The sequence below is a fragment of the Montipora capricornis genome, chromosome 13 (genome assembly GCF_036669925.1).
Source record: "Montipora capricornis isolate CH-2021 chromosome 13, ASM3666992v2, whole genome shotgun sequence".
Classification (NCBI taxonomy): domain Eukaryota; kingdom Metazoa; phylum Cnidaria; class Anthozoa; order Scleractinia; family Acroporidae; genus Montipora; species Montipora capricornis.
The window spans coordinates 44057458-44069957 of NC_090895.1; the positions used below are offsets into that span (position 1 = coordinate 44057458).

The window sequence follows — 12500 nt, forward strand, 5'->3', positions numbered from 1 at the left end:
GCCTAGGGAGGGTCTGGGGGCATACCCCTCCCCCAGGAATTTTTAAAATAAAACGCTGTTTCCAATGTTTCTTGAACCCAAGAATCAGTTTTCCGGGCAAGGCTGAAGTTCACTCAAATTCTCTTTAAAAAGTAAGTAAAAAATTAATATATATAATGATAAAAAATAAGCCAAACCCCTCAAATATTTGCATCAAAGTACCGGACAAGGAATGGGAAACAACCAGACGAAACGTCCGGCCTCCGGCCTCAAGCACAAACCCTGCGAGGCAATGCAGACACGTCTATTTCACATGTTGTTTCGTGGTGAATGAGTCAATGAGCCGCCATTTTCAGCGTTTCAAGTTTTGTAAATTTGTTGACACTGGTTCGAATCCATGTACTCACTATTATATATTTATGACAAGAGGAAGTTCCTTGGACACTGATTCATGCATTTATGTATTTTAAGTAACCCCAACTATTTATAAGAAGAGAAAAACAAGCCAGGTTTTTTTTAAACAACACTTACTCCCGCTGCTCCTATAAGAAGTGAGCGCTTATTATAAGATACAATGACCGGGATCAAATCATAAGGAACTTTCTATGAAATACGCTTTCAACAGGTACGGTATTTCACTTCTAGACTTGCTTCAAAGTTCAGTGAGTACATTTGTTGTTTTAACGTGGCCACTAATTGTCGGTATATACGAATACCTAGATTTCTTACGAGCTCTTTATACTGTTTTCTCGTCAGAACAAGTTATATTTACAAAGAATACGCGCTTACACAGGGACCATGATAGAGCAGAAGTTTTCGGAATTTGTACCTGACTCTATCTAAATACAAAGCCGGGAAAAATATTGAAATACGTGATCGAGTGAAGTTAAAACATCAGTAATAGCTTTTAATAATTAGGGAATTCAATGGCGTGCTTACAAGCGCATGGCATACATCTCACTGCATCTGTCCCGTTTTTGCAAAGAACTAGTATCAGTTGGCATTACGTCTTATACCGTGGCGACGAGTTTTTCAGTTATCTGTGTGTCGTGCCTCTTTAATCAAGACCAGTGAAAACGATCTCTTTGCTTTTCTTTCTCTTTGCTAAACGACTTATTATATTTACTTGGTATAGGCCTCCAAATTCCGACCTTGTAGAGCTTTTCAATGATTATGAGATTTTTCTTCAAAAATGTGGAGTGCCCCAGGGCTCAATCTTCGACCCACTAATGTTCCTATTAGATGTTAATGGTTTACCAGAATGCCAAACATCAGCCACTCCTTGTATATATGCAGATGACACTCAAATTTTTGCATATTCCTACGATGCCAACGAACTTATACCAAATTAAAATTGAATACTGACCTCGAACATGTGAGAAATTGGCTCGTAGAAGCAAACTCCTAATGCACTCAGCTAAGTCTAAATTCATGCTTATTTGGTCTTCTTATAATGTGAGAAATAACAGTTTCGAACATCCCGTTGTGGCAAACAACACACCTGTTTCTCAAGTTGACACACATAAATGTGAAGTTGTTCAGATTGATGAGAAGGTTACTTGGGACAGCCACATTGACGTGATCTGTGAGATCGTTCTTTTGAATTCACTCGAGAAGGTATATAAGAGCCTAGTAAAACCATTATATTTCGATTATTGTTCCCCTTTGTGGAACAACTGCGGCAAGTTATTAAAGGATAAGCTTCACAAGGGGGATCGGTTTGTTGGCACATTTTGGACCATTGCCATAAGCTCGTCGTACTCTCTTCGATCCTCCTAAACATCAGCACTGAACACTGACAGACCATTCCATAGTCAACAAAATGTGAAAATTTAAGCCAGCGATAAACCAGATAATCTTCGTTCAATTTTGGTTGAAAGATTTACAATTTAAAATTTACCAACTGGGAATGTAAGGAGCCCACTTTTGCCACCTAATGATTTGCCAGTTCTTGATGTATAAGTTGTCGATGAGCGGACATCTTATCTTAATCTTAATCGAGACTTTTTAACTCAAGTTTTTACCCTTCCAAGTTTTTTAAATATAGAATTGAGAACTTTTTGCATCTTGCAGTTTTACGGAATTTGTACGTGGCGATGGTGAAGCTATTTAAATTCAAAGGAAATAAGTTTATAAAAGTTGAAAGTTCTCTGATGAACTCCATAACGTGCTCGCTATCGATACACATATCTCATCACGGTTGTTCTGTTTTTGCCAATAAACTAGTAACAGTTGGCATTACATCTGATCCGGTGGCAAAGAGTTTTTTAATTTAGATACCTTTTTCAAAAAGCTCTGTGTGTGTCGCGCTGATCTTAAAATGCGCCTTGTACATTATTAATCCTAATGGAAGTGATTACGACCAGTGAAGACAATCGAAATTAATCTACTAGCGTACTAATAAAAACAAACTGAGAAACTAAATTTGGATATCTTAATGAGAATCAGGTGTTAGAAGATAGTTTATGACCAAATACACAGACGATTTTGCAAGTTGACTCGATACTCGTCACAGAAATGTGTATTTTTTTCTTCCGTTTCAGTTTTTTATGTGTTTATTTTTAAATCATTTTACTTTTAAAGGGGGAACATTCATCAACTATAATTATCTGTACTTAACTTCTTAGTTTCATAACAGCTGGAAGCAGCGGCAACATGCACCATGGTCTAAAATACTTTAAACCCGAGATGGTGGCCTGTGTCGATCAGCCAGGAAGAATGTTGTCTTTGTCACTTTCACTGTATGTTCCCCACACGGTCAAAACTGATGAATTTTGTGCCCATTTAACGAGACGCAAGCTGGGTGTTCGACAGTTTTGTAAAATGGCGGACATATTTGTAAAAGCACCGGGAGTAACATTTTTGGCGCCGCAAGGCGCCTTGCGATTGCCGAAGGCATTCCCCATGCATTTATGTATTTTAAGTAACCCCAACTATTTATAAGAAGAGAAAAATAAGCTAGGTTTTTTTTAAAACAACCTTACTCCCGCTGCTCCTATAAGAAGTGAGCGCTTATAAAATTCAATCACCGGGATCAAATCACAAGGAACTTTCTGACTCTGAAATACGCTTTCAACAGGTACGACATTTCACTTCTAGACTTGTTTCAAAGTTCAGTGAGTATATTTGTGGTTTTAACGCCGCCACCTAAATTTCCTACGAGCTCTAGAGTGTTTTCTCGTCAGAACAAGTTATATTTACAAACAACACCTTAACAGGGATCATCATAGAGCAAGCGTTTTCGGAATTTGTACGTGACGAGGACGAAGCTGTAAGACTATCTAAATACATCATCATCATCATCATCATGATCTATCGACCGCGGAAAAAAGTTGAAATACATCGAGTGAAGTTAAAACATCAGTAATCGCATCGAGAATAGCTTTAGATGAGTGCCCCGATCTACTTATTAAGGGAATTCAATGGCGTGGTTGCAGCCGGATGACATATATCTCACTACTTCAATCTGTCCCGTTTTTGCAAAAAGCTAGTAACAGTTGGCATTACAGGTTATACCGTGGCGACGAGGTTTTAAATTCATAGACCATTTTCAAAAAGCTCTCTGTGTGTCGTGCCTCTTACAGTATGCCTTGTATATCATATAGTAAACCTGATGGGAGAAACCAAGACCAGTGAAAACAATCTCTTTGCTAAATGACTTAGTGCGGGGTCATCTCGAGATGATTTGTGCCGAAATGTGTCGTCCATATAACCATTCTTATCTTACCTATATCATCTTGTCAAAGCTGCCCGACAAAGCTAGCCGCGATGACCGCGAAAAAGCCCGCGAAAACACGATTCGCTTAAACCGTGGTTTGTGATTGGACGAAACGATTTTTGCACGTGTGAGAAACTCGATTCGCCTCTCTGATTGGTCGAAGTAAAATCCGAAACGCTTTTTCACACAGCAAAATTTGATGCGAAAATCTCAGTATGTATAAAATAAATCTCTTTCCTAAATGACTTAGTGCGGGGTCATCTCGAGATGATTTGTGCCGAAATGTAACATATAACATCTTTTATTACATGTACTTGGTACAGGCCTCCAAATTCCGACCTTTTAGAGCTTTTCAATGATTATGAGACTTTTCTTCAAAAATGCGACGCTGGAAACAAATAACTGATGATAATTGGCGATCTCAATTGTGACGTGAGTAAAATTTTAATGGACATCCACGCACTCTCACTTCACCAGTTAGATCAGTTAATTATTGACAAGCCAACTAGGGTGTCAGAGGCCTCATCCACGGTAATAGATTTGGTTCTTCCCAATGTCAAAGAGAATTGACCTGACTCCGTTGTTATACATCTCGAAATCTCGGATCATAGTTTAAGATACGCAGTGAGGAAATGTGGGCTACCAAAAAGCAAATCTTGCATCAAAGAAATTAGAGACTACAAACATTTTGTTACTCAAAACATTCTTGCAAATTTATCTCGAATGCCTTGCAGTTAGATTCAACGAGCCGATGATCCCAACGTATGTTGGAACGAATGGATATCGTTCTTTATCGAGACTGTAAATAGGATGATGCACCAGAGCGCCAAAAAAGAACAAGAGAGTACTCCGCTCCTTGGATAACTCCGTACATTGCAAAACCTATGAGAAATCAAGATTACCATTCTTCATTCACCATTCTTTCAAGGTTTCGTTTCCTTTTATGCGAGAACTGTAATTATCAGAGTTAATTTCATACATGAACTTTAATTTTAATTTTATACTTGAACTGTAATTATCAGACTTATTTTCTTAGTTTTGTGGCGGGTGGAAGAAGCCGCAGCATGCGTGATTCTCTAAGGTATTTTAATCTGAAATGGTGGCCTTTTTCGATGAGCAGGGAAAAATGTTTTTTTTTTTCGGATCGAGCGCCTTCGTTTATCTATACCCTGCACCATGCAAAATGATCTTACTTTTGTGTCCAACGATACGCTAGGCAGACGCGTCTTTTGGCAAGTCCATGACATGTCGTTTCGTGGAGACAGAGCCAACGAGTCGAGCTTCCTTTAATGCTTGAAGCCATAAAAAGGGCGAATCGCTTTTAAACGTTTCATTGACAAGGGTTGAACTCGTTACTACATATTTATTAGAAGATTGATGATACTGGCTCCTGCATTTATGTGTTTAAATAAGTAACTCCAACTATTTATATTATAAGACGAGAAAATACACGCCACCGGCGATGTTTAAAACAACACTTTTAATTAACTTCCGCGGCTTCTAAGAAGTGAGTGCGTAAAGAATTGAAGCCCCTTAAGGACCTTTCTAGTTATGAAATACGCTTTCAAAAGGTCTTTCACTTCAAGACTTGCTTCAAAATAATCTAGTAAACGTCCAGTGAGTATATTTGTTGTTTTAACATAGCCACCAATTGTCAGTACACGAATACCTAAGAGGACATTTATAGGAAAATAAGGAAATATTCAAAGAGAATAAGTTTTTAAAAGTTGAACGTTTTTTGATCAACTTTGGCCCGGTTCAGACGCCGATCTTTTCATGAGCCGAACTCAATTCGAATTTGGACCGACCCAAATTAACAAAAGTACGCCTGTTGATTCAGACGCCGTTCTTTTTGGCCGTTCCTAATACAGTTCCAGTAAAAGCAGTGAAAATGGTCAGCAGTTTTCAGGAGTAGTAAATTAACATATGGCGCCGATGCTGCTAACCTACACATCCGTCTTACGTGCCATGTGGAAGAAAGCGGCAATTCGAAGAAAAAAGATGCAGACCGCATTGCATGTTATGTTTGCATAAGTAGCTCTCCACGTCGTCATTTTAAGCGAGTGACGTATACAAACTCCAGTACGCATGCTCTCTGAGGTAAACTGCTTGCGAAATACATTATAATAATTTGTGCATTAGGATCGGCACATGAAAAGTACGGCGTCTGAATCAAAGCCGTTCCAAAGGCGTTCCAAAGGCGAAATTCCCGGCTAAGCCAGGCGGGAAGAACGGGTGAGCCGTTCCAAATTGATTTAGGCGCCGATCTTTTCATGTACTTAATTCAAGGAATTAGGTTCGGCTCATGAAAAGATCGGCGTCTGAACCGGGCCTAATATAAAGCAATTCCATGGTGTGCTCGCTTTCACTACACATATCTCATCGCAGTTGCTCCGTTTTTGCCAATAAACTAGTAATAGTTGGCATTACATCTGATCCGTTGGCGAAGAGTTTTTCAATTTAGAGACGTTTTACAAAAAGCTCTTTATGTATCGCGCTGATCTTAAAATACGCCTTGTACATTTTTACTGTGTGTCGTGCTTCTCAACCAAGACCAGTGAAAACGATCTCTTTGCTTTGCTTTCTCTTTGCTAAATGACTTCAGTAGTGCCGGGCCTTCTGGAGATGATTTGTGCCGAAATCTGTCGCCCATATAACAAATCTTTTATTATATGTACTTGGTATAGGCCTCCGAATTCCGTCCTTGTAGAGCTTTTCAATGATTATGAGATTTTTCTTCAAAAATGTGGAGTGCCCCAGGGCTCAATCTTCGACCCCCTGTTGTTCCTATTATATGTTAATGGTTTGCCAGACTGCCAAACATCAGCTACTCCTTGCATATATGAAGATGACACTCAATTTTTTGCATATTCCTACGATGCCAGCGAACTTATACCAAATTAAAATTGAATACTGACCTCGAACATGTGAGAAATTGGCTCATAGAAGCAAACTCCTAATGCACCCAGCTAAGTCTAAATTAATGCTTATTTGCTATTGTTATATCTGAGAAATAAGAGTTTCGAACATCCCGTTGTGGCAAACAACACACCTGTTTTTCAAGTTGACACACATAAATGTCTAGTGGTTCAGATTGATGAGAAGGTTACTTGGGACAGCCATATTGACATGATCTGTGAGATTGTTCCTTCGAATTCACTCGAGAAGGTATATAAGAGCCTAGTAAAACCATATTTTGATTATTGTTTCCCTTTGTGGAACAACTGCGGCAAGTTATTAAAGGATAAGCTTCACAAGGGGGATCGGTTTGTTGGCACATTTTGGACCATTGCCATAAGCTCGTCGTACTCTCTTCGATCCTCCTAAACATCAGCACTGAACACTGACACACCATTCCATAGTCAACAAAATGTGAAAATTTAAGCCAGCGATAAACCAGATAATCTTCGTTCAATTTTGGTCAAAAGATTTACAATTTAAAATTTACCAACTGGGAATGTAAGGAGCCCACTGTTGCCACCTAATGATTGCCAGTTCTTGATGTAACAGTTTTTGATGAGCTGACATCTTATCTTAATCTTAATCGAGACTTTTTAACTCAAGTTTTTACCCTTCCAAGTTTTTTAAATAAAGAATTGAGAACTTTTTGCATCTTGCAGTTTTGCGGAATTTGTACGTGGCGATGGTGGAGCTATTTAAATTCAAAGGAAATAAGTTTACAAAAGTTGAAAGTTCTCTGATCAACTTAAATAAGGGAATTCTATGGCGTGCTCGCTATCATTACACATATCTCATCACGGTTGCTCTGTTTTTGCTAATAAACTAGTAACAGTTGGCATTACATCTGATCCGGTGGCGAAGAGTTTTTTAATTTAGATACCTTTTTCAAAAAGCTCTGTGTGTGTCGCGCTGATCTTAAAATGCGCCTTGTACATTATTAATCCTAATGGGAGTGATTACGACCAGTGAACACAATCGAAATAGGCCATTTCCGAGTTCATGTTTGCCTCCTCTTCAAAGCGACTCTTAGGGGGAAGGTTTTGTGATGGTAATTAGTTCTACTTTACGTTTGAATGAAAACTAATTTTCATAACAAAAACTTCGCACTTAGACTCGCTTTGAAGAGGAGGCAGACATGAACTCGGAAATGGCCTATTAATCCACTTGCGTACTAATGAAAACAAACTGCTGAGAAACAAAATTTGGATATCTTAATGAGAATCAGGTGTTAGAAGATAGTTTATGACCAAATACACAGACGATTTTGCAAGTTGACTCGATACTCGTCACGAAAATACTGTTTGTTTTGCTTCCGTTTCAGTTTTTGATGTGTTTATTTTTAAATCGTTTTACTTTTAAAGGGGGAACATTCATGAACTATAATTATCTGTACTTAACTTCTTAGCTTCATAACAGCTGGAAGCAGCGGCAACATGCACGTTGGTCTAAAATACTTTAAACTCGAAATGGTGGCCTCTGTCGATCAGCCAGGAAGAATGTTGTCTTTGTCACTTTCACTTTATGTTCCCCACACGGTCAAAAAAGATGAGTTTTGTGCCCATTTAACGAGACGCAAGCTGGGTGTTCGACAGTTTTGTAAAATGGCGGACATATTTGTAAAAGCACCGGGAGTAACATTTTTGGGGCCGCAAGGCGGCTTGCGATTGCCGAAGGCATTCCCCATGCATTTACGTATTTTAAGTAACCCCAACTATTTAACTTAACTTTAACTTTATTCATTTATATTGCGCAAGTATCAACTAAAAGTTTTCAAATGCGCATTACACTTACTCCCACTGCTCCTATAAGAAGTGATCAAATCATAAGGAAATTTCTGGCTCTGAAATACGCTTACAACAGGTACCGTATTTCACTTCTAGACTTGTTTCAAAGTTCAGTGAGTATATTTGTTGTTTTAACGTGGCCGCCAATTGTCGGTATAAACGAAAACCTACATTTCGTACGAGCTCTAGTGTGTACCTGACGAGGATGGAGCTGTAAGACTATAGGCTAAATACAAAGCCTGGAGAAAAAAGTTGAAATATACCGAGTGAAGTTAAAACATCAGTAATCGCATCTAGCATAGCTTTAAATGAGTGCTCCAATCTACTTATTGTTATTTGGTCTTCTTATAATCTGCGTAATAAGTATAAGTATAATTTTAGAGCTGAACAACAGAGAATTGATAATCGACACAGAGAATACTTGATAATCAACACAGTTTATTTCTGTTGTAAAAGTCACAAGTCCTGCCATTTTGTTTTGCTTTATATTCACCAGCTAGTGCGGTGAATATAAAATCATATCATTTCACGCTTATTTTTTTTCTGAATTTGGAAAAGAAATATGGAGACTTTTGATCAGTTGATATTCTGTGACTTAAGTAGAATAAGCAATTTAAGTTGTGTAAGGTAACCTTAAATCGACTTTAGTCGCCTGATTTTTTGGGCAATTTTTTCTTAAGTCGCCTAAAGTCGCCTCAAGTTAACGGCGACTTAAGTTCCCAGAGTGGGCCTACCTTTATTACAATTAATAGCCCTGGTCTAAACTACAGTTTTGCAGAAAGCTTCTAGTATTTAGACAAAGTTTAGCTTAGTCAAGGGTTAGACGGGGCTTTGCCATCGATTAAACAATAAAGCGGGCTAAACCTTTTTATAGACAGGTTATCCGAGTGATGTTGTAAGATACTGACGGTTACGTAAATGAGCCAGTCATCAATTGCGTCACAGAATTCATAATTTACGGGACAGTCCTCTTGAACAGTACAATAATGACGATTTTCACAGACGCTCTCGCTTTTGTAAGCAATCAGTAAATCATTTTGAACAAATTTTAAAGGGAAAGTTTGGAAGTCCAGTCACAAAAGGGTCTTCCCCTCTCATACGCTACTGCAAGTTTCCAACGAGTGACTGGCATTTTATTCCGTGCATCGATATATAGAGCTTTCAAGATAATTCACAAAGTTTCAACAGAGATTCCTAAACGAAATTCACAATTCATTTTTTGGCCTCCAAATTTGCATGAAACAAAAGCAAAGAGAGTTCTGTGAGCGTTTGTCCGACTCTTTTTTCGTTTGTAATTTAATTTTCTTCCAACAGCATTGAAGTGCCTTCAGATGATTTCCACTCCGGTTTACTGGGTAAAAGCGGTCTACACATCGGAATTGTATTCCATGCCTTTTCTTTTTTCTTTACTGAAGCTCCCGTTATCATATCCCTTGTTTTAAATATCTTGAAACGTTACCCAAGTTCCACAACGAGAAATTCTTCCTCCTCGTTGAATTTTACTTGCGGACATGTTTCCCACGCAAGTTAATTAATTTACATGAAATTTATATTGCATGATAACACAATAGCAGGACTTGCAAAACCACGATTTAAACTTGGACCTCGCGAAATTCGGCTCATCAACGTCTTAATAATGCAAATTAAACCAAGTTTACACATGGTTTGCAAAGAATTCGTCTACGCCGTGATTCAGTCTTAAACCAAGTCTAACCTAGGGTGCATTCTTTTGGGAGCTGTATCCTGGCTGTTCTCATACCGGATTAGGAATAACAGAACATACGGAATATCAGTTTGCAAAAGAACGCATACTCTGAAAACGGAATACTATTAGTGAAGGTAACCTGGGAACTATTGTATATGCGCATGCGCCAATTGCATTAGCATGGCGAGTGAAAAAGGTTTTCCGAAAGTTTGGAACACGTAATGTTGAAATATGGCCATAAGTACCAGTTTTTTGTCGTTTTCTCGATTTTTCGGTTTGCTGAAGATGACGAAGAATTTTTTGCATTTGAGAATGCTTTTCGTAGTGCAAATTTGTTCTCGTATGGTCTCTTTCTTGATGTCGACTTAATTGAAAAAAAGGATCGTGGTTTTTGCACAAACCAATCAATGCAAACGTCACTTCTTTTGACCAGGCACGGGCCCTTTTTTTAATTAACACAAACTGACAGCTCTACTTGTTCTAACACCGGTAAAGAAACAGAAGAGAGGCCAGCACACCCGCACCTAAGGTAGACATTTTGCATCACTATTCCATTCAAATTATTTACAATTTTCAAGCCGCCGGCGGGTGAGCAACCGGCCGCGTATCATTTCCTGCGAGAACTTTCCCAAAAGAACGCATATTCTGCCTATACGGAGTGAACCCTATGCCGATCATTCCGTTCATTCTGCTATCGGAAGCAGAATGAAAGCGGGATTGTGTCTGTTTATTCCAAAAAGGTCCCAAAAGAACACGAATACCGTCAATTCCGTGTATTCCTGTTCTGGAGTAGTACCAAAAGAACGCACCCCTGGGCTTTGTTTAAATAATTGGCCCTTTGAGATTGTCGGCCCGGGGTTCGAACCCATGGCTCCAGCGCGGTAGTTCGAGGCTCGAAGCTTATTCAGGCCGTGTAACGCAAAATTAGAATTTTGTCATCTTTCAGTGAACTGTGGTCGGTTTTCGTTGGTTCATAGCAGTTGTTTCCATTTAAAACTAATGTACTGAACAACAAATGATCATTTTACCTTAGGCCAACAGCCTTAAAAAGCCGTAACAATTTCAGTAAAGACTAAATTTCACACTACTCACTTGCAGGGCTACATCAAGTCTACATCAGCAAGATGAAACCGCGATTTTGGTTCTCAGCTATTTTTCTGGTCGCAAGGATTGGTCTCATTAGGGCAGCTAACCAAGGTTGTCACAGCGAATACTCTGTTTATGGCATGTTTCTTAAAGGTCACACTTTTAAAACAGTCAGGGTTCAATTTCCACCGGAATGTTACATGATATGTCACCAGGATGTCAGATGCCAAAGCTACAATGTCATCATTGGCAGAAACATTTGCGAGCTGAACGACAGAACGAAAGAAGCCAGGCCAGAAAACTTTTTACCCGATTCAAAGCGATTCTACATGAAGCGAGCTTTCAACAGAGGTATGGAGCATTAATCACTTATCTAAGGAATTTTAAGAAGAGATTCTGTTTGAAAGTAACTGGATACATGGTCTATTTCAGTTATTTCATTACTCGTCGCTTTAAAGATTCTAGATATTTATTTTTCACCGCCTGTCTTGTTTATCCAATTGGCTTTTCATTATTGAGCTACATAAGGGTATATTATGTTTAAAGATCCACTAAAACGCCATTCGCCTTTTTACTAACTTTCGACGCCATTGCAGGTTAATTAAATATTCTACTCTCTCCACCGGATAAAATCTCTACGACCTCCGGAAACCTTTTAAACATACGCACAGAATACTTAGCAGGGGAGTGACAGGAAAGACCTATTGCGCCACTCTTCCATTTTCTCGACACGGAAAAAAAAAAGGCGAAACTAACGCACATTATGACTGGATTTCCTATGGCAACCCAGTAAACAGAGGGTTATCAAAAGATCATCAATATTGGGTCCGTGCGGCATTTGATATTTATAGAAGTTTTGTACATTTCGCCTGCAGTGCCATTGGGCTCAATTCAAGAGCTTCCCGCTGAATCGTGCGCTGAAATCAAAGCAAGTGAAGGAAACAAAGTGGCTGACAGCAAGCACTGGATATACTCGGATGAAAATGCTGGTCATGTTATCCAGGCTACTTGTCAAGGTAAGTGCTACTTATTAGTACCTTTTGTGTAAAACAAAAATCTTTCAAGATCTGCTACTCGGGTTTTAGGCCATCCACCAAATACTCAACAAAGAGAGGAAAGTGCTTACCTAGAGCTTCTCAGGCTTCTTTGAAAATTCTTCAGTTCCTTCCTTAAGGCCAATACGCTTCATCCGATAATTCTGTTAACATTGTACTCTTTTGGGCTCAACATGTCTGCCATATAACAGCCCGACTGGCGATATTTTTCT

The 12500-nt window shown here is 38.9% G+C and overlaps 1 pseudogene; it reads left to right on the forward strand.

Annotated features, from left to right (window-relative positions):
• The window catches only part of LOC138029991 (uncharacterized), a 38802-nt pseudogene that overhangs the window by 22485 nt on the left and 3817 nt on the right, over window positions 1-12500 (forward strand).